The sequence below is a fragment of the Haliotis rubra genome, unplaced genomic scaffold (genome assembly GCF_003918875.1).
Source record: "Haliotis rubra isolate DU_JTF1 unplaced genomic scaffold, ASM391887v1 Scf583, whole genome shotgun sequence".
Taxonomy (NCBI): domain Eukaryota; kingdom Metazoa; phylum Mollusca; class Gastropoda; order Lepetellida; family Haliotidae; genus Haliotis; species Haliotis rubra.
The window spans coordinates 87,834-106,817 of record NW_025767283.1 but is presented as its reverse complement, the minus strand read 5'-3'; the positions used below and the strand labels follow the sequence as shown (position 1 = coordinate 106,817).

At 41.7% G+C, this 18,984-nt stretch overlaps 1 protein-coding gene across 1 annotated transcript in view; it reads right to left on the bottom strand.

Annotated features, from left to right (window-relative positions):
• The window catches only part of LOC124254805, a 210,956-nt gene extending 198,432 nt beyond the window's left edge, over positions 1-12,524 (bottom strand). The window contains exon 1 of the mRNA XM_046688662.1: positions 12,470-12,524. The gene's annotated coding sequence lies outside the window, so the exon portion shown is untranslated. The remainder of the gene's footprint in view (positions 1-12,469) is intronic.
• Positions 12,525-18,984: the final 6,460 nt, after the last annotated feature.

The window sequence follows — 18,984 nt, the reverse complement described above, 5'->3', positions numbered from 1 at the left end:
ATTTATATATGTATTGATGCATGAATGATTCATAAATGTGAAATGTGCAGTTGTCATATTTATATATGCAAAAATGTGCTTACATATGTATTTTGGTTGTTTTTGTTATCGATTATGAATGATTGATATGAATAAAATTCATTTCTGTGACTAAACATGTCATTATTATTTTTTTTTCTTAGGGTGGAATTATTAGGGGTGGATTTTGTCCGGGTGGATTTTGTCCTAGGTTTCAATTTTGGGGTGGATTTTGTCCGGGTGGATTTTGTCCTGGATTCGGCCACAGCATATCATCGAAACTATACATGCTAGGGTTCACCAAACTTAATACACAAGTTAATCATGATCCACAGATATGCCATGTGCTAAAAAATAAGAATCTTCATCTACGTCCACTTCATTGTGTGCAGGGGCGTTGGGGTAGCCTAGTGGTTAAAGCGTTGGCTCGTCACCCCGAAGACCCGGGTTCGAATCCCCACATGGGTACAAAGTGTGAAGCCCATTTCTGGTGTCCCCCGCCGTGATGTTGCTGGAATATTGCTAGAAGCGGCGTAAAACCAAACTCAGTCAGTCAGTCATTGTGTGCAACAAGTTCAATTGTATGTCAGGTTTCCACTTGTTTCTTGCAGAGCTATAATATCGGGTGAAATTTTGTTTTGGGCAATGAGTGCCTTGAGCTCATGCCCATGAGCTCGGAGACTGTTGCAGTTCCACTGTATAAGTGCCATGGTTACTGCAATTAGAAATAGGATTTTAATAAATGCCATGGCGTGGGGCATGAATTTGGAAGAATGGGGATTTGGTGCTAGAGTAGCTTAGAGGTTGGTTGTTTAAAAGGGGGTTTTGAGAGCAATGAGGAGACTGGCCAAGCTTTTGTGATAGAGTTTGGATTTATGTGAGAGTATGTAGCTTTTTAGCTGTTGGTTTTTCCATTAGTGTGGCTGCAATGATAAATTCGACAAGTTTTGGTTTAATTTTTGTGGTGTGAGGGTTAGTGTGGGTTTGTGGGCTGGTGCTGGGTGTTTTTTAGGTGGAGGGGCTTGAGTTTTATTTGTGGGTAGGGGTTGGGGGGGGTGCAGTTTTGGGGCGTGTTTGTTTAGGTGGGGCAGTTGGGATGGGTGTGGGGAGGAGGGGTTGTTTAGGGGGTGTGTGGGTAGGGGGTTTGGTTTGGGTGGGTGGGTAGAGCGTGTAGGTTTGGTGGTTGGTTGGGTGGAGCGGTGTTTGGTGGGTTTAGGTGAGGGGGGGGGTTGAGTAGAATGATGAGTTGGGGTTGGAGGAAGTGTAGGGGGAGGATGAGCTAGCTGAGAGGATGGAGTTGTATGAGAGTAATGTGCGTGCTGGTTTTGGCAGGTCGGTGTTTTTGATGTGTTTGTTGAGCCTGAGGATGTGTTTTTGTTTGATGGGACATGTATTTTGTGTAGCGGTGTGGCCGGGTGTGTTGCAGTGAATGCAGTATTTTTGTTGGCGACATTCATCAAGTGTGTGTGTGTGTCCGACCCGCATTTTGGACATAACATGGGGAGTTTGCATGAGTCGGAGATGTGTGAGAATAAGAAACAATATTTGCATTGTTGTGGGTTTTTGCACGTTGGGTGTACTTTGTAAGTGAGAGCGCCAAATGTAATGTGAGTGGGGAGTGTAGTGGTGTCGAATGTGAGGAAGGTTGTTTGTGTGTTAGGGATGTAGGTGGTGGGTTGTCTGTTGTTGATGGCTCTGAAGTTTGTGATTTTGGGTTGATTGGGAATGGTGTTTGCGATGTCAATGTAGTGTTTGATATCTGATTCTGTTTCTATTGTGTCTATGTATATGACTCCTTGGATTGATGTCTGCCAGCGTGGGTATTGCCAACTTATCTGCTTGCCGTCTATGAGAGTGTGTTTTAAGGTGTAGTTTAGTGATTGTTGGACAGTGAATGTGATTTTGAAGCCTCGTCCGCAATTATTTGTATTGTATGTTGTTCTGTTTGAGGCAAAGGGCAAATTTATTTATTAAGTATGTGTGATTAAGTGGTGTGTGGGTGTTTGTGGCGAAAGCGAGGAGTAGAAGTTTGTTGTCTTGGGTTTGGGGTGGAGTGGCTTTGTCGCATTGTTTTTTGTTTGATTGGGAGCTTTGGGTGGGTGAGATGTGTGGGCGTTTGGTGGATTTAGTTGTGTTGCTTGGGTGTTGTGGAGGAGGGGGTGGTTGTTTGGTTGTTTGTTGGGGTGGGGCGAGGGAGTCAAGGTCAATACCAAAATATATAGGGATGGGGTTTGTTTGATATGGGGAGGTGAGGGGTGGGAAATCTTTTTGTTGGTGTGGAGAACAGTGAGATGGAGAGGGAGGGAGGCCATGGTGGGGAGGGGAGGTTGGTTTGTATGGGGGGGGCAGTAGGGGCTTGAATTATGTACACTATATACACAGATGAATACAAACAAATGAAAAATAAAGTACATTTATACAAGAGATTTAGGAAAAGAAAAGGGGAGATGAATATTGTAGAGAGCGATTGCTTGATTGTCTTTAGGATTTTATGAGAGTAGTCTCTGGGAATAGTTCAGTGGGTAACACTTGCGTGTTTCCTGGCCTGAGGGCCGCGGCCGGTGGCCTGGGGTGAGGTCTGTAGTCTGTTAGCTGAGGGCTTGAGAGGAGGAGGAGGTTAGAGATGGCGGGGCCAACTTTTTAGTTGAAGTAATATCGGTGATCGGTGCAAGGCGTTTCGTGTCACCAGTGACCAACTCCAAGCGCATACCAAGCGTATCTGGAGCGCATACCAAGCGTATCTGGTGTGAAAAAAGGCGAGAAGACGGCCACGCAGGGAAATGTGAATTTGGATCCCTTTTCTAGATAGTGGGGGGTAAGGTGAGAGATTTGATTAGGTTATGTTTATATAGAATTTGTTTGGGATGGCCTAAATTTTACTTATTAGGTTGGAGTTAGTGAGAAAGGTGGCTATAGCGTTGAAAATGTTGGGTGGGTTGTGTGGGTTGAGTAGGAGGTGTATGTTGTGATATTTGCTGGGTATGGAGTTATGTAATTGATTGATGTTTGTCTGTGGCATTGTGTAAATATATGTTCAAATGTTTCGGGTAGTTTGCATTGTGTGCATAGTCCATCTGGGTGTCTATTTTGTTTGTATAATGCATGGTTTAAGTTTGTTATGCCGGTGATTAGTCTAGTGATAAGTATGTCAATGTGTTTGTTGTTTGAATAGGTTAGGGTTTTTGTGATAGGTTTGGTTATGATGGCTTTAACCCAGATGTATTTGTTTGTATTGAAGTTGTTTTGGTAGTTTTGGTTGAGTGTGTGAGATTTAATGAGTTGTTTGATTTCTGTTTTGGATGTGTGGAATTGTATGGCTGGAGAGTTTTGAGTGGTGGCTAGTTTGGCTGCTGTGTCTGCTGTAGTATTTCCTTGGTTGTGAGTGTGAGCTGGTATCCACATTAATGTTATGTTTTTATTTAATTGATGTAATGAGTGAATCTGTATAATTATGTTGTGTATTAGGTCGTTACGTGATTTTAAATGCTTATTTTGGAGTTGTTTGATGGCGCTGAGGGAATCTGTGAGTATTAAGATGTTGGTGTGGTGTATAGCGGGGATTAGGTGGATGGCTGTTAATTTTGCTGTGTTAATGTTTGTGTGGTTTGTATAGTGGAGGTTTGTTGTTAAGGGGGGTGTTTGTTGTACGTGGATGCCTATGCCTGTGCGATTGTTTGTACCGATTGATCGTCTGTATATATATATATGTGGTTGTGGGGGAGTTTAGGTTGATGTGGGTTTGGATGGGGTTTGTTTTGGTGTGAATGTCAGTGTTTTTAGGGAGATTTCGAAGTGTTTCTGCTAGGGTAGTATCTGTAGAGGGTGGAGGTTTGTCGTGGATGTAGCTTGTTATGGGAGGTGTGTGCTGGATGTTGTTTAGATGTTGTGAGTGAAGCAGATTGTTGAGGTGAGTGAGTAGAGGGGCTTTGTTTGGGTTGTTCTTAAATTTTTTGATAGTGGATTTTTTAGTGTTGGTGTATTTAGTTGAGATAAGTTGTATATTGGGTTGTGTTGGGCCCCAGCCCAGTAATTGAGTCCTGTTTGGTTTATTCGTGTTTTGATTGAAGGGATGCCTGTAAGTAGGAGAAGAGTGTTGTGGGAGGTGCCAGTCCTAGTGCCTAGGGCTTGCTTAAGGGCTTTATACTGTATGGAATGAAGTTTTTGTAGGTTGGATGGGGAGAGGGAGTGGAGGACCGGAGCAGCGTAGTCCAGTCTAGACTGTATAAGAGTTTTGTATATGTTAATAAGTGTTTGTTTGTCGTCTCCCCAGTTTGTACCATTGATAGGTCGCATGAGATTTAAGTCTTTTTGACATGAGTTAACCAAATTATTAATGTGGGCTGTCCATGTCATGTGTTGGTCAAGAGTTACACCTACGAAATTGGCCTCTTTTTCGAACTTGATTTCCTGGTTATTAAGGTGTAGTTTGGGTGTATAATTTTGCATTCTTTGTTTTTTAAATAAGATGCCCACAGGTTTTTTGACGTTAATATGGAACCCCAATTTTTGGACCCAGTTTTGGATGTGGTTTAGCATTCTTTAAGTTTGATTGTGTCTTGGTTTCCTGAAGTGGATGATATCCAAAAAGAAATGTCATCAGCGAATTTAGCAGTAGAAATTTCTGGCCACTTGTCCGGAAAAATGTCGTTAATCATAAAGTTAAATAATATTGGGGATATTATGCTCACCTGGGGGGTCCATTTTCTAGTGGAAAAGGGTCCGAGATGGGGTTGTGGGATTTGACAATTATTTGACTATTGTTAAGGAATGCATGTATAAAATTTAGAATTCACCCGTGTATGGCATTTTCCTGTAATTTTTGGATAAGGCTGTTGTGCCAAACCATGTTGAAAGCTTTGCTAAAGTCAATGAAAATGGCCAGCGTGTATTGTTTTTGTGCTTGTGCTACCTTTATATCATGCTCCAGATGTAAAATATGATCTAAAGTTAGTCTATTTGGAGTGAAGCCACTCTGGTCCTGCTTGATTAAGTTATGGGTTAGAATTTGGTGTTTTAGTCTACTGTTTAGTAGTACTGTTTTTTTAGTGGGTTGGGTATTTGGGATTGGGTTGGGACTTTGGTTGGTTTGGGGGGCGGGATGGGTTGGGGTGGTTTGATTGGTTGGCGTGGGGAGGAGGGTTGGGAGTGAGGTAGGGATGGGGCGGCGGGATTTATGGGATTTGGTGGGGCGAGGGTAGGGGATGGTAGGGGCTGGAGGTGTTGGAGGAGGAGGAGATGTTTGAGGGGTAGAGGATGATAGCGAGAGGAGAGAGTAGTTGGTTCTGTGGTTGTAGGCTGCTGGTGTGGGCAGGTCAGTGTGTTTGAGGTGCTTGTTGAGTTTAAGTATCTGTGTCTGTTTTATGGGGCATGTGTTTTGATTTGCTGAATGTCCGTGTATTTTTACGCAGTATGTAGCGTGTGTGCATTCTGTGATGTCGTGCATGTCTGACCCACACCTTGGGCATAGTGAGAAGTTTCTGCAATTGTCTGTTGTGTGGTTGTATTGAAAACAGTTTTTGCATTGGTTGGGTTTTTTGCAAAGTGGATGTACTTTGTAATTAAGGGCTCCGAAAGTGATGAAGTTGGGTAGTGTAGTGGACTGGAACGTGAGAAAAGTGATTTGGGTGTTTGGTTTGGTTGCGGATGGCTGCTTTGTGTTAATGGTTTTGTAATCAGTGATTTTGGGTTGGGTGCTGCTGTTGTTGGCAATGTGGATATATTCCTGTATGTTTGATGGTGTTTCCCTGTTGTCTATGTGTATTACGCCCTGTGTTTGTGTCTGCCACCATGGATATTCCCATTTTATTGTGTTGCCGTCGATGAGTGTGTGTTTGAGTGTGTTTTTATGTGATGTTTGATCTGGAAACGTGACCTTGAACCCTCTGCCACAGAAGTTGATGTATTTGTATGGGTCCGAGATGGTGTTGTGGGATTGACGATTATTTGACTATTGTTAAGGAATGCATGTATGAAATTTAGAATACGCCCTTGTATGGCATTTTCCTGTAATTTTTTGGATAATGCCGTTGTGCCAAACCATTACGAAAGCTTTGCTAAAGTCAATAAAAATGGCCAGCGTGTATTGTTTTTGTGGTTGGAGAGAGAGGTGAAGTTATAGATGGCTTGTTAGTGAGCAGAAAGTGGATCGAGATTGCTAGGTTGAGAGGTGGGCGCGGACGTCGGAGAGGACAGTCACGCACATATGGTGAATTTGGAGTGACTACATACCTATCCGTGAAACAATTAAGTAAAGAAACAATGGCAAGTGCTTTCAATACAACTGATAGCTCATGACAGGTAATTAATGACAGGTGGTTGGATTGGGGTGTGATGATAGTAACAGCCCGGGAAAGCCACTTTTAAGAAAACAAGAGTTGAAAATGGTTTGGCTCAACCGGCAATGGGTATGGTCGAGTGAATGTGGGAAAAACATGTATTTTGAGTAAAAGTAAATATTCTCGCCCATGGGCCAACATATTTTTCACCCATGGGCGAGATTTTTTAATATCGCTCTAAGTTAGTCGAATTAAGTCAAAATGAGTTGAAATTTGTGTCATGATGTTTATAAACATACACTCACTCATTTATAACCTCCAAAACATGAATTCTGAGTGAAATTAAACATTCTCGCCCATGGGCCAACATATTTTTTGCCAATGGACGAGATTTTTTAATATCACTCTAAAATTGCTGAATTATGTCAAAATGAGTTGAATTTTGTTTCATGATACTCATAAGTATACACTCGTTCATTTACAACCTCCAAAACATGGAAAACATGTATTTTGAGTAAAAGTAAATATTTTCGCCCATGGGCCAACATATTTTTCACCCAGTGGCAAGATTTTTTAATATTGCCCTAAGTTAGTCGAATTAAGTCAAAATGAGTTGAAATTTGTGTCATGATGCTTATAAATATACACTCATTCATTTACAACCTCCAAAACATGAATTCTGAGCAAACTTAAACATTCTCGCCCATGGGCGAGCGAGTTCAAATTTAAAGATTTCGAAATTTTTTTCTCCATTTTTTCATCCTTGGCATATATTCATGACAACTGCATGTTTAATTTGGTCAAATCCCTTGTCAGAAAGTGCCCACAGTGCAGAGAGTTTCTGGACTTTGTGAGTCCAGAATTATATTGTGACGTGTTATAATAAAAAGTCAGGAAATCTGTTGATGTGAAACAGCATTTCATCAGTTGCTCTCTTGTTGTGGTGCTGTCCAGTATACACAGATGATGCCCTACCCACATTCATGCTCGTGGGATATCGACCAGATATTGATTTTATTGTGCAGGTAGAATTCCACAACTTCGTTTCTGAAAAATAATACCCATACAAATTTGGGCTGTCCCTTAGATATCGTTCCTAGTATTATAAAACTGTCAGTGACGGGGTATCACAAAATATACAAATGTAAAAACTAATGAAGCAGACAATTTACTTACCTTCAGTTGCCTACAAAATGAACCAAACTGTCAGTTTTCCTCTTAAGACTATTCATCATTACCACGCTGCGACTACAACCTGGCGTGGAGTGAGTCTTTGTTCTCCTTACCAAGTTATTTAGCAGGACTGAATGGCAACTATAAGCTGGTCATGTGATGTACTGTACATCTTACATGAAGACCTTTCAGGTATCTAGTTCGCCAGGCAATAATGTGAAAGTATCATTTACCTGGCTCATCATTTATGTATATACGGTTCAACCTGCAAGTATCGACACAGGGAGAAACAGTGATCACATGGAACTTTGAACGCATTCAGTTTTGTATTTCTGTGTAATTGTGACAAGATGACATTAAGTTGCCTTCACGCATCAGACCACAGCGTCTAAAACATACGTTTGCCAACAGATTTAAACTTTTTCTCATCACCACCTACTTTTAGCATCTTCACCGAAATTAAACTTGTGTGTGTGCTCACTCTGGTTTATTCCGTTCATTTTGGTACGATGATACTCACACATATGTATTTACGCTACACATGGAATTATCACGCACAAGAGTTTACGAAAGGGGATTCAATATAACAATATCTTTCCTTGAAGTTAGAATAAGATATGTGGATTCGTTATCAATTCTACAATTTAATGTCAGTATTACAGTTAAGGGTGACCCTTATCGGGCAAGTGATGTGGACCAGAAGCGTACAAGTGTGATGTAGTGTCAATACAGTTGAGTACGTTGTTCCGATTGAGTGGAGAACCCTTTATGTACACAATATGTGTGATACACGGTACAGCTCCTTGCTTTGAACCCAGTAGTATAAACTAGAGGATCACCGCTGATTGATAAGCAGTGGGGATGTGACTGTTTTGTGTTGTACTTCCAGCACTTCTGTCTAGTTATTTTGCCAAACTGTAGAACGGAGACATGTAAATCATGAATCATTATATAAGGCCAGGTTCCATTTGCGATATATCGATGACATTTTGTGTTTCATGACAACCGATCACAACACGGAAGCAGGGGGTAATAACAAAAAGTAATATTTCTGAAAACACGGAGTTTGTCTAGTGGTAGAACAGTCTGCCCATTGTAACCATCCATTATATGGCGTTCTTGTGTCCTGAAAAATAATGTCGTGTCGCCGCAGTGATGCGACTGTTTTATCTTCCAACATGTTTACTTAAGTTTCAACTTATCACAAGCGTATCACTTTTTTTCGATCAAAAACGATGATTAAGAACACCACCACTGACTTTTTGGTCCCGTACATCGAATTAGCGCTCGAGGCATGTATGTCTAGTACATGGAGTATCATTCATATACAGTCCTACTGACAGCGAGTGTATGTACCCCTATATCGAGTTAACGCTCGAGCCGTGTATGTCTAGTACATGGAGTATCATTCACAGGCAGTCTTACTGGCAGCGAGTATATGTACTCCTACATCGAGTTAACGCTCGAGCCGTGTATGTTTAGTACATGGAGTATCATTCACAGGCAGTCTTACTGGCAGCGAGTGTATGTACCCCTACATCGAGTTAACGCTCGAGCCGTGTATGTTTAGTACATGGAGTATCATTCACAGGCAGTCTTACTGACAGCGAGTGTATGTACCCCTACATCGAGTTAACGTTCGAGCCGTGTATGTCTAGTACATGGAGTATCATTCACAGGCAGTCCTACTGACAGCGAGTGTATGTACGCCTATATCGAGTTAACGTTCGAGCCGTGTATGTCTAGTACATGGAGTATCATTCAAATACAGTCTTACTCACAGCGAGTGTATGTACCCCTACATCGTGTTAACGCTCGAGCCGCGTATGTCTAGTACATGGAGTATCATTCATATACAGTCTTACTGGCAGCGAGTGTATGTACCTCTACATCAAGTTAACGTTCGAGCCCTGTATGTCTAGTACATGGAGTATCATTCACAGGCAGTCCTACTGACAGCGAGTGTATGTACCCCTACATCGAGTTAACGCTCGAGCCATGTATGTCTAGTACATGGAGTATCATTTATATAGTTTTACTGGCCGCGAGTGCATGTACCCCTACATCGAGTTAACGCTCAAGCCGTGTATGTCTAGTACATGGAGTATCATTCACAGGCAGTCTTACTGGCAGCGAGTGTATGTACCCTATATCGAGTTAACGCTCGAGCCGTGTATGTCTAGTACATGGAGTATCATTTATATAGTCTTACTGGCCGCGAGTGTATGTACCCCTACATCGAGTTAACGCTCAAGCCATGTATGTCTAGTACATGGAGTATCATTTATATAAAGTCTTACTGGCAGCGAGTGTATGTACCCCTACATCAAGTTAACGCTCAAGCCTTGTATGTTTAGTACATGGAATATCATTCACAGGCAGTCTTACTGGCAGTGAGTGTATGTACCCCTACATCGAGTTAACGCTCGAGCCGTGTATGTCTAGTACATGGAGTATCATTCACAGGCAGTCTTACTGGCAGCGAGTGTATGTACTCCTACATCGAGTTAACGCTCGAGCCGTGTATGTCTAGTAATGGAGTATCATTCACAGGCAGTCTTACTGGCAGCGAGTGTATGTACCCCTACATCGAGTTAACGCTCGACCCGTGTATGTCTAGTACATGGAGTATCATTCACAGGCAGTCTTACTCACAGCGAGTGTATGTACCCCTACATCGTGTTAACGCTCGAGCCGTGTATGTCTAGTACATGGAGTATCATTCAAATACAGTCTTACTGGCAGCGAGTGTATGTACCCCAACATCGAGTTAACGCTCGAGCCGTGTATGTCTAGTACATGGAGTATCATTCACAGGCAGTCTTACTGGCAGCTAGTGTATGTACCTCTACATCGAGTTAACGCTCGAGCCGTGTATGTCTAGTACATGGAGTATCATTCACAGGCAGTCTTACTGGCAGCGAGTGTATGTACTCCTACATCGAGTTAACGCTCGAGCCGTGTATGTCTAGTACATGGAGTATCATTCATATACAGTCTTACTGGCAGCGAGTGTATGTACCCCTACATCGAGTTAACGCTCGAGCCGTGTATGTCTAGTACATGGAGTATCATTTATATAGTCTTACTGGCCGCGAGTGTATGTACCCCTGCATCGAGTTAACGCTCAAGCCGTGTATGTCTAGTACATGGAGTATCACTTATATAAAGTCTTACTGGCAGCGAGTGTATGTACCCCTACATCGAGTTAACGCTCAAGCCGTGTATGTTTAGTACATGGAGTATCATTCACAGGCAGTCTTACTGGCAGCGAGTGTATGTACCCCTACATCGAGTTAACGCTCGAGCCGTGTATGTCTAGTACATGGAGTATCATTCACAGGCAGTCTTACTGGCAGCGAGTGTATGTACCCTATATCGAGTTAACGCTCGAGCCGTGTATGTCTAGTACATGGAGTATCATTCACAGGCAGTCTTACTGGCAGCGAGTGTATGTACCCTACATCGAGTTAGCATTTCGAGCCGTGTATGTCTAGTACATGGAGTATCATTCACAGGCAGTCTTACTGGCAGCGAGTGTATGTACCCTACATCGAGTTAACGCTCGAGCCGTGTATGTCTAGTACATGGAGTATCATTCACAGGCAGTCTTACTGGCAGCGAGTGTATGTACCCCTACATCGAGTTAACGCTTGAGCCGTGTATGTCTAGTTAATGGAGTATCATTCACAGGCAGTCTTACTGGCAGCGGTGTATGTACCCCTACATCGAGTTAGCGCTCGAGCCGTGTATGTCTAGTACATGGGTATCATTCACAGGCAGTCTTACTGGCAGCGAGTGTATGTACCCTACATCGAGTTAGCGCTTCGAGCCGTGTATGTCTAGTACATGGAGTATCATTCAAATACAGTCTTACTGGCAGCGAGTGTATGTACCCCTACATCGAGTTAACGCTCGAGCCGTGTATGTCTAGTACATGGAGTATCATTCACAGGCAGTCTTACTGGCAGCGAGTGTATGTACCCCTACATCGAGTTAACGCTCGAGCCGTGTATGTCTAGTACATGGAGTATCATTCAAATACAGTCTTACTGGCAGCGAGTGTATGTACCCCTACATCGAGTTAACGCTCGAGCCGTGTATGTCTAGTACATGGAGTATCATTCAAATACAGTCTTACTGGCGGCGAGTGTGTATGTACCCTACATCGAGTTAGCATTTCGAGCCGCGTGTATGTCTAGTACATGGAGTATCATTCACAGGCAGTCTTACTGGCAGCGAGTGTATGTACCCTACATCGAGTTAGTTAGCGCTCGAGCCGTGTATGTCTAGTACATGGAGTATCATTCAAATACAGTCTTACTGGCAGCGAGTGTATGTACCCCTACATCGAGTTAACGCTCGAGCCGTGTATGTTTAGTACATGGAGTATCATTCAAATACAGAGTTACTGGCAGCGAGTGTATGTACCCCTACATCGAGTTAACGCTCGAACCGTGTATGTCTAGTACATGGAGTATCATTTATAAACAGTCTTACTGGCAGCGAGTGTATGTACCCCTATGTATCGAGTTAATGCTCAAGCCGTGTATGTCTAGTACATGGAGTATCATTCACAGGCAGTCTTACTGGCAGCGAGTGTATGTACCCCTACATCGAGTTAACGCTCGAGCCAGGTATGTCTAGTACATGGAGTATCATTTATATAGTCTTACTGGCAGCGAGTGTATGTACCCCTACATCGAGTTAACGCTCGAGCCTTGTATGTCTAGTACATGGAGTATCATTCATATACAGTCTTACTGGCAGCGAGTGTATGTACCCCTACATCGAGTTGACGCTCGAGCCGTGTATGTCTAGTACATGGCGTATCATTCACAGGCAGTCTTACTGGCAGCGAGTGTATGTACCCCTATGTATCGAGTTAACGCTCAAGCCGTGTATGTCTAGTACATGGCGTATCATTCACAGGCAGTCTTACTGTCAGCAACATTAAACTGTTACGTCTGAAAATGTCAGTGTACCAGTTCATGAATACTTACGGATCAACTATACACACTCCACATATGCTCAACCACCCAGCATGGCGTAGTTGCGTGATCAGCGGCCCAGATTATCATAGTGTGTACGGGACTGTAGTCTGAATCATGTACACACAATCAAAGGATTTACTGAGAAAGGGAACCTGATATCAATATATTTTACTCATGTTTTGTTTTCACAATATGTTGTTATTTTTGTCTTATCACTTGGGGATTCTGAATCAGTAACATTAGTGACATGGGGCACGCAGTTTGGCGTATAATCAGTGAAAATCTGGACATTGCGTGGCATCGTATCGTATTTTACTGTTGTCCGGTTAGTCTGGCCATGTTGATTGGCTTTTATGAATCTGAAAGACTGAATGACAACTGTGAGTGAGTTAAGACATATAGTCACATCGGCAATATTTCATCCACAACGTGACTAAAACCAGTCATACTTAAGGAATACAGTTCGGTCTACAACCATGTATAGTGTAGTAAAGCACACTTTCGCCCTGAACTATTATAGTTAAAGCACGAGGACGCTTGCGACGCTCACGACGTCATAAACATAACGTCACGTTATCTATAGTTTATGGGTAGTATAGGTATGCACTAACGTTGGTTAAACATTTCTCTTAAGATAGTGTAGTAAAGTATCATATTTTGCCTAAGTATTAATGATTGCAGCCCACAAGAACCAGGCCAAAAGCACTAATGTGCTCAGCCCACCTAAGACCAAAATTCCTTCCCTCACCAGCCATTTAATAATGGAAATGTAATACTTACGCTAATGCTGTACTTACCGTATTAGTTAGGATGCATTACAGATAGGGCACAAGGGCTTCGCGGATGGCCAGAGAAAACTTACACAGACCTTCATGGGAGAGGTGGACACCATCCCAACAATACATATTAGGACTACTGGGTGTAATGTCCGGGTGTTTCACGACTACACCCCCCATCTCAAGCACTCTGTTAGAGATCCTCCTGTTGAGCTTCTTTCTTGACATTTCCACCGCGTCGAAGCAGCGTGCCCTGTGCCAATGCCTCCACGGCAGCATGTTAGACCAGACGATTGTGGTCTTTGGCATCAATAATTTGATGCGCAACAGATCAGCATGGATGTCCAGGAGGAGCTGGCTGGCCTTTACTACTGATCCCAGGTTGTTCGATCCCAGGTGGAATAGGATGGCCCTGGGATGCTGCGCGGACTTAAGTTGTTGCTCTACGATAGGAAGAAGTTCCTCCCACTTCATTCCTCCCCTGGCAAGCCACAGACAGGATGTCCACCTTGAGACAAACTGCTGAGCCCTCGCCAGGTAGCTTGACCCCACAAGCCATACTGAAACATAATTTTACAACGCAGAAAATTTTGATTGAAGTCAAATAGATATTTGTGGCAAACGTATATATGACTTAAATGAATCTGACCCCCATCTCCCAAATTTTTGAATAACTTGCTGACTCAGTCCATTTGCAGCTGCTGAGGTGGCGGCACCTATCCTGAAAGAATGAGATGTATAATTATTGGTGGGTAAGCCACTGAAGGCTAAGGCCTTCTTAATGACTGCCTGAAATTGATATCTGGTCAGATTAGACTGGTCAAAATGAACAAAAGCTGACTCTGCCTGTGCGGGATGTATTTTGAGATATTGCTCCATACCGCTGACAGGACACATTGGATGCTGTGGAATTGCCGTAAGTGTAACTGCTACCCCCTGTTGGGCTCTATCTCCCTTTGAGTGTCGCAGCGTCAAGGTTACTTGGCCAAGCTCTTTCCGTAATATGACATCTTTCCTTGCAATACCTGCTTGGCCTGTCTTACTCTGTACTAATTCACCTACCCTGAAAAATCCAAAGAAGGCAACGCGGAAAACTGCTGAGAAAAGGCATGCTTCAAAGGATGATGTACAGACAAATGGCAAATTTGAAATAACGAATTGTAAAAGATCAAGTGTAATGGGCTGGCGAATATCTGTTGTGGTGTTTCCTTTACTCATGCCAGCAAGGAGCTTATGTATCAGGAAATGCTCTGTACAATGTGCTATCCCCTTGAGTTTATGATAAGTGGATAAAGCTGATATATATGTCTTTACAGTACGTACTGAAAATTGCCTCAAAGACATGTAAGCAATGAAGTGTACCATGTGGTCAATTGGTACCCGCCAAACCTGATTCAGATTATGCGCTGCCCGGAAGGTGTGCAAGGTGTTTATGGCAGTTTCATAAGTTGCCCATGTGTTGCTGGAAAGTGACCGCTGAAGAAGCCTCTGTGCCTCCTGGTCTAGATCTGCCAGATGTCTTGTGGTACTGGTGTTGGTGTTAGATCTGCTGCTGGTGCTACTGTCTGAAAACGTGCCCACTGAAATCTCGAAAGAGCATCAGCAATAACATTTTCATTTGTGCTTATGTACTTAGCTTTTAAGAGGATGTTATAATTGAGGCACAACAGGACTAGTTTTCTAACCAGAGACATCACTCTCGGGGGTCTGCAAGACTGTTTGTTAATAATGTGAACTACAGCCTGATTGTCACAGTTGAAAAGCACCTTCCTATTTGCAATGGACCTGCCCCCAAAGCCTGATTGACAAAACAATAGGAAACAACTCCAGAAATGTTAGATCCCTGGTCACGCTTGACTCCACCCACTCCTTTGGCCAGGGACTATATACCCAGTGGCCCTGAAGTATGCTCTGAAACCTGCACTGCCTGCTGCATCTGTGAAAAGCTGCAATGTACTATTGTCATCCCAATGTGATCTCTGAAAGATCGAAATTCCATTAAAATTAGAAATAAATTCCAACCAGATGTTAAGATCTTCTTTCACTGAGCGTTTGAGCCGAATGCGATGAAAGGCTGATTTCACTGTACTAATTTGGTCAATCAATCTACGGCAAAATGCTCGTCCCATAGGAATGGCTCTGCAAATGAAGTTAAGTCTACCAACAAGTGACTGCAATTCTCGCTTTGTTACCTTCTTTGCATCTGAGGCCAACATCTCCAATATCTGTTGCCTGACTTCCTGAATCTTCTTGTGAGGTACTCTCACCTCCCTCGCCCCTGTGTCGATAACCAACCCCAAGAACGTAATGCAAGTTGTTGGTTGGACAGTCTTTTCAGGCACTACTGGTACACCTAAGTCTTGAAGGAGGTGTAAACAGTGTGACAGATCGTCACTGCACTCTTGTGTATCCGCTCAGCCACCCGTAAGAAAATCATCTAAATAGTGCATCATTTGTTTGTTTGCAAGTGTCTGCAATAAGCACCACTGCAGAAATGTACTGAACATTTCAAAAATGGAACATGAAATTGAGCAACCAAAAGGTAAACATAATACTTTCCTTGGAAATAGATACCAAGTAATTCAAAATCAGCAGGATGTACAGGAATGATGCGAAAAGCTGACTTGATGTCAAACTTGGACAGTAATGCACCTGGACCTAGTCTCTGTGCCATTTGCACCGCTTCGTCGAATCGTGCATAGGTAATGCTGGAATCCTGTTGAGAAACATGATCATTAATGGAATTCCCCTGTGGATAAGAGAGATGGTGAATTAATCTAAAGTCATCAGGTGATTTTTCCATTGTTACTATAGAGGTTGCCAACTCCTGTTTCTTCGGCACAAGCCCAATAGGTGATACCTGTATGTTCTTAAAGGGTGGGTTGATAAATGGCCCTGCAATTCTTCCCAAATTCAACTCCTTATCCAGTTTTGCTTGAACAACATGTCGACCATCTGGAGCCTTGGCTGATTTTTAGTTGTCTGCCCACCTGTATGAACGACAACCCTGGTACCTTAAACGAAAACCTGATTGAACACCTGAAAACAATAACCTTGCATGATGTTTATGCACACTATCACTGGCAAAACAAAGCCAATATGGGCATATTTTTTCAAATTTTACTGGAGTTGGTGCCATTGAAGTTATGCTTTGATGCATTTGGCCGCTTGTTTTGATGCACGCTGCTGTTTGGGGGTCGTGAGACCCCGTCCTGTCGAAAGCAATGTGAAGCCCCGTATGAGGTGCTGCCACATTTTCCACACTTATGCGGATATCTACATGACAGCCTTCAACATGACCCCTTATTGAAATCCCAACAAATGTTACTTGGGGATGGTCTATTGCCAGCATTGGTGCCGTTAACCTGTGTACCCTACCATACCTGACGCACTTTTGATCCGGTTTTGTTGTGGTATCATGTAGCGTAGCCACAACCCATCAATTCTGCCCCATTGTCTCAGTGGATCACGAGCCATTCTGCAACGAAACTGCTTATCATACATTATCCAGCCGTCACCATTATCCAGCCGTCACCCCCCAAATGTGACAGCCGCATTTTGTACTGCTTCCATATACGACAGCATTCCCTGCACTGTGGAAGGCGAAGAATGTTTTGCAAGGTAAATAGTAGCATGTCCAGGCTATTTTTTAAAATGACTAGATTAATATTTCTTTCTGTATTTTATCATTCATATATGCCTCAGAAAAGCAAAACACTTTACTTTTTGGAAATAGGTTCAGTGAAACCAAAAATACAGCCATTTCTTTACCTCAACCGGCCACGCCCACTTTTTCCATCCTGATCCAATTTTTGAGAAAACATGTCCAAGGTCGATATATTTTTAATTAAGGTGAAAAATGATAAAACATAAAAATCATAAATATGGTACATGTTCGTTCTCTTTATTACAGCTTTCAAATTGCGCCCAAAATGTGGGCAATAATTGTAAAAGTGTCAAAATGTTTGGTAATAATACAACATAATCTTAACATATTTGTGATTGTAATCATTTTCATTGCAATATTCATAACATAAAACAATATTCTTCACCTAAGTTTTATGGAGAATGAATTGAGGTGTGGAAGCCATCTTTCAACTACCATTTTTATGCGGAAAGATTTTTTTATATGAAACAAGATATTTCAAAGACAAGCAAAATATCACAATAGATTTATTCTCCATAGTGTAGATATCACTTACCACTGGAATGGCTAATGCTATATTTATTGAACAATCTTTATCTGTTTTTATAGTAAATGGTTATTATGAACAAACAAAAATAATAAACATTTAATGGGACGGAATGACTCAAGCTGTGAATGATTAACGCTTAAGACTGTGGTAGATATCTACACTTAATGAAATTACACAAGAACATAATTATTGCCATATACAACAAATATAGAGCATAGATAAGGCATCATGAGGAATTTTGTAAAATATTTTCAAAAGTGATGTTAGATGATATCTACATTTGTCCTTCAATCATCTCAATGATGTTCCAGCAACTATGCTAAATGATAACACAATCCATATTAAAGCATTTGGTGTAACTTCTGTATATCTTCTGATTTCTGAGGTACATCACTGAGTCATAACCAATTTTTCTAGCATCATCATCTTTCCATGAATGCATTTCACATCTAATAATATCTTGGTAAAATCCCTACCCTTACTAATCTGACATGAAGAGTATTTGATCCTGGCAATCTTTATGCTTTAATTTAGTAGCTATACAGAAAATGCCACGATTCAGATATTTGAATATATATCTTTTTCATTTCACAAAACATTTCACGTAAAATGTTCCTCTCTGAGGTTCATAAACCTAGGATCACAGTATAAGTATACTCATATTTGATTGTCTATACATCTTAAATATGATTCTTTTTAAATATGATTATTGAGATAACTAATTTTTATTACAGTTGAACTTTAGATAACAATAATTATCTGTCAATATTGAGTGAGGTGCTATTGACAGTAAGATCACATATATCTGACTTGTCCACCTTGTTTATGTTAGGATGGACTGAAAAAAGTGTAGACATTTTTACATTCTTGTTTGAGATTTGTTAATGTATTCATTAAATAAAAGTTATTGTTTATCTTATTAATTGTGTTGGTTTCTTTATCTACCTGATGCATATTAGGTCCTTAGGGTATTATTGGGGGACATATATGTGTTAAAATAATGATTTTTGCAACTTCAATGGAGTCCACAGAAAAACATTCTTATAATGCATACCTTGCAAGCCTTCTGTGGGGAAAGTCTGATTTCTCCATGTAGTACATGAAACCGCCGCTTCAGTTGTCCAATACCTCTTTCCACACAGTTTCTGTTTTTTTTATGTGATCTGAAAATTTGCAATAAATACAACTGGAATCACTAGATGATCATATAATATTTACGGGTGGTATTAAATCAAAATGGAGATATCATGATACACTTTACTCGCCCACACATATTGTTTCATTGATAAGTCACCCAAGATGCACTTACAACAAAAGAAGTACGTAGACATTATGATTGCACGACATGTTGCCCGAATAATACATTTAGCAAAGATATGTAAGTCTTCCATTTCGTTTTTATGTTGGAGATTGTATTTCACATAACCAAGGGAAATCACTCTAGTGGTTAGTACTCGAAGCTGACTCGAAGAAATAGCAATTATGCCTGTTGTAGTTTGTCTGTGATCCAGGAAGGGGACGCAAAAATGGTGTTAAAATCCACCTCCGACAT